Below are 4996 nucleotides of genomic sequence, written 5' to 3' on the forward strand. Positions count from 1 at the left end.
CATCAACCATATATGCCGCGAACTTCGATAGCGCTACAAAACGGGCCGCGTATTGCGCCATGGTCATGTCCCCCTACACCAGAGTCTCGAACTTTAGTGCTCTCTAATGACGAATGTGGTCAGAAAAGTACTGCTCCTCGAATCGGTTGATAAAGTCATCCCATGTCCAGACATGATCAGGTCCTGCAACACGGGTAACAAAGGTCTACTAGTGCTTGGCCTCTCCCTAGAGAAGAAATACAGCCAACCGGACTCGCTGCTTGGTCGTACATGACATGGTATCAAAGATCTTCTCCACATCGGAGCACCATCTCTTGGCTACAGTCGGATCTGGTTCGCCCTGGAAAAGTGGAGGATCAAGCTGTCTGAACTCTCGAAGAAGGGCACTCGCGCGCTCCTGCTCGGCTTAAGCTGGAGAAACAATTAGGCTCCTGCCCTGCCCTTGAAGTGCAGCAGTCACAGCCTGCAACATCTGTTGTAACTGCGACGCACAAACAGGCACGATCAGATCCGCACCGGTATCAGGTGGAGGAACATCATCCTCAGCCAGGGGAGCAGGAATCTCTGGCAGTAGAATGGGAGGCGCAGGTGGTAAAGCCAGAGCCTCAGATGGTGGAGTGAGGTGCGCTCGGGTCGGTCTCGTGGGTGGCATATCCTATAAGAAAGAACAATGACGTCAATCAACCTTGAGAATAACACGTTAGGGAACTCAAATGGAAGGTTTCGCACTCGGAACCTAACCGCCTTAAACTCATAACAAACATGTGATGCTGTTCTTGGTTATTCCCAAGTTATGCTCTGATACCAACTTCTGTCATGCCCCAAACTCAAAAACTGGGCTCACAAAATTCCTGATCGCCGAATCCGGCGCCGACAGCCTCCGTAGTACCCCATTCTCGGCTCCCGGCACCCATACACCAGGTTCCGAATGCTACAAGGAGGATTTATAATCATCAGTTTGATTCGTAGTGAGCGTAACCACAAGCATAACCCACGAACAATAACAACAAGAACACCATCACAAAATCTACTATGATTAAAAACTTTTAAATATAATGCGTCTAAAAGGAAATACAAGATGATGATAATAACAGAAACTCAAAGGCTCGGTTGTACACTTCAACTACGACAAGGCTACGATTGCGTCCTGGCGTCACCAGCATGCATCAATCGTGCATAAGCTTATAGAAAGCTTAAAGGGTAGTGTAAGTATGTGCACAATATAAGCATACTCAGAATGCAAGGTCAGAGTAATGTGGAATCATGGTGATGAGTACATGAATGTAATCAGCCGTAGGAAGCGGATTACGTCTTGAGTAACTCGATACCCTAGCGTCTTGAGTAAATTGTGGGGTTCACCATTATTTATGTATTTTATCCACTCCATCCATCTATTTTACCGAGATAATTTTAGGGCTTTAGCATAAAAATGAAGAATATATAAACCTCAAGTGGACCACACCACGGAAACAGTGTAAATTGAACATCTACCATTGAAAATTTCTGGAAGCCATAGAAGTATTGGATCAAGCTTGTATTTGTTTTTCCCTTCATCCATGTCTGTGTGATCTTATAAACAGGTTTGATGAGAAATAAACATCACCGTGGACCTTAGGAAGGTTTACGGTGAAAATCATTATTCTAACTATTTCTTATGGTATGGTCCACTTGATCTTTGGGTATGATTAAATTTTGGGTTCAACCATTAAAATAAGATGGAAAAACCGATGGACGGTGTGGATAGACCACATACATTCATGATAGGCCCAACAAAGTTTACTCGGTACGATAATGAGCGTACTGAGTAACTCAAGACGCAATCCGATTTCACAGTACCAAGGCTAGGTGGTGCAAGATATGAATGCTATCGGCCATAACACGGCCATGCGATATGAGATACAACTCAAGCATGTCAATCCTCATCATGTATCAGTACAGTTCTCATTCTGAATAATCACCAGGGTTTATTATACTTCAACTGGCACTGCCGCTCTCCTAGCCGCAAAGTTCAGGTGAGCGTAAAAAACCTCACTATCCACGTGGCCAATAGTCTACAAATACCTATCCGGTATGTCGATAGTAGACCTATTCATGAGCTGGTCAAACTCAGCCTAGTATTGCCCCTACCCTCGGGTGAGTAAGGCCACACCCCTTTCCAACCGACCACGACACAATGGGAGACGCGGCCTCTTGGTATTCGGCCCTCGTGCGCTCATATATCCACTCGGTCTCGACGTTGGAGTCATTCTCTAGTACCATCGGGTTTAGAGATTTTCACCCAGGGACATCTATGGCGTCATAATGCTTAGTAACAATATTTTTGATAACCAATCCACCCACCTATGATGTGTCTATGGAGGCTATGACCCTGATGTCACTAGGGTATACAATAATCACAATCACACTAATGCAAGTGCATGAATCATACTGTCAGACATGCACCAATCCTGCGCATATTGAGCGCTTATGTGGGGCAACTGTGCCTGTCAGGGAGCCCATATACGATCTATCCGAAGGCATATGCTATGATCAGTCACTTCTCATGTTAGACATACATATGATACGTATGATCATGAATTATAGATCTATGCTATACATGTTTTGTGGTGATGGGCTCTGATCAAAACGAAGATGGGCCTAGACGGCCTATATGCTACAGGTATGGGCTTATTAATGGGCCCTAGGGAGAGAGTGACAATGCGAACATTTAACCAACATCATCCTTACAATGTGGACATCAAACCATCATTCCTCCCAAGGCACGACCTGCCATGAATCACACATTGCAATGGGTCTTATATAGATCTTGTTGGGCCTCGAACTAAGGGCCTAAATACATCAAATGGGCCTCAAACCATGGACTCATATATCTCAAGTGGGCCTCAGTGGGCGGGCCACAAATACATCAAGCTGGGCCTAATCACATGAGCCTTGCATACGTCATAATGGGCCTTATACAAATTAAGGTGGGCCTCAATGGACGGCCCATAAACACACCAAGATGGGCCTTATCACATGGCCTTAAAATAACCTCTAAAATGGTTGGACGGTTTGGATGAAACATATGCATCATGGTAGGTCCCATAGGGATGGAAGGCATAAATAAATCACATACTTCATAGTGGAGGTCCACACTGATGAAAGGTGTGGACACAATACATACATAAGTGGGTTCTAAGTAGGACCCACCATAATGTCTATTTCCCACCTAACCTGGGGCCCACCGAAATGTTTATTTTCCAACCAACCTAGGGCCCAACGTAATGCTTATTTTCCAACCAACCTAGAGCCCAACATAATGTTTATTTTGCAATCCAACTGTTCATAAGGTCACGTGGACCAGGGTAGGGCCCACCGTAATATTTATTTATCATCCAATCTATTTATAAGGTCACGTGGACCATAGGAGGGTAGGGCCCACAGTGATGTTTGTTGCCATCCAACCTGTCAAAGGGTCACGTGGACCGAGGGTAGGCCCATTGTAAGATTTATTTGCCTCCGATCCGTTCATGAAGCCAAGTGGACCAGGGCCCACCATAATGTTCAGTTACATCTAGCCCACCCATTATGTGTGTCCCACTTGGCTGAGGGTTCAGACCAAGTTTCAGCCGCATCCAAATTTCGGGTAGGCCCCACCAAGTGATTTTATATCCTTTAGGCATGTCTTCACATGATTTTATATGGTGTGGCCCACACGAGTTCCGTATCTGACTAATTTTGGGGTGGCCTCCGTCGAGGGGACCCATCAAATGCATGGTGTTGATGTTCGAAACGCATCATGGTGGGGCCCCAAGGCGTGAGGTGAGCCGTCATCGCCATGCGTCGTGCGGCGCCTTGGGCGCTCTGCGGCGGCGTCAGCTACCTTCTCTTTTATTTTTTTAAAAATCGGTTTTTCCATGGTAGGGCCCACATCGGCAACATCCACTCCATCATTGGATTCTACGGCTCATGATCGACCAAATGAGACCAATATGTAACGTGTTCTGGCGAATGGAAGATTCAAGGTGGGTTTTAACGATATTACCGCTATTTGTATGGCCTGCCCGAGAATCGGATTGGTCCCAAAATTTTGCTCAACGCCTAAAATGGCATGAAGAAAAGGATAGACGGCTTGGATTGAGTACATACATCAAGGTGGGGCTGCATGAGTGGCCTACCCCAAGCTAGTACACCCCATGTCAATTTACACTTCACTTTTAACCAGCCCCACTATGTCCAGCGTCCACGCTGGATGGCATGGATGTACTCGGCATCATGGTGGGCCCCACATGTACGTGGCCCACTGCATGTATATAAATATATAATATATATCTTATATTATATATATACAATATATATGAATATGATATATATCTTATATTATATATATATATATATATATTATAAAAGAAAGGTATTGGATCCATCTAAACAGTGGATGGTGTGGATCATCACCTATAATAGGGTGGGCCACACCATCTGATGTTGATGGATGGGGTAGAAGGTGGGATCCACACCATCACAATGAAAAGAGAGAGAGAGTGAGTGAGAGAAATAGAGAGAAATAGAGAGAGATCGGTGGAGTGGAGGGACCCCGCCACTATGGGCTCCTCTTTAATCACAAACACAAACATCAAGTAGGTCCCATCATAAGTGGGCCCCTTAAAAAGAGAATTAATGGTGGATCACCCACCTATCGGCCTTCTCCTTGCTCCCTTAGGCTCCTATGCTCCTTGCCTTCACTTTTAATGATGGTAGATGATGGATCAACGGTTGAGATGAGAGATGAGAGAGTAGGAAAAGTGGGCCACACTTGTCAACTGGGAGGGGGAAGCTTGGACGTATGGAACTTTTGGGGTTGCTTGGGAGATTTGAGAAATGAGAGAGAGAGTGAGGTGATGGGAGTGATATGGATAAGATGATGTAAGGAAGGGGATGGGAGGGTATGGTTTAGTTTGAAATATTTGTAAAAGTGGTATGGGTGAGTTTGAAAATTGTAAAAGGGAATAGTGAGGTA

Source organism: Magnolia sinica, chromosome 1 (genome assembly GCF_029962835.1).
Source record: "Magnolia sinica isolate HGM2019 chromosome 1, MsV1, whole genome shotgun sequence".
Taxonomy (NCBI): domain Eukaryota; kingdom Viridiplantae; phylum Streptophyta; class Magnoliopsida; order Magnoliales; family Magnoliaceae; genus Magnolia; species Magnolia sinica.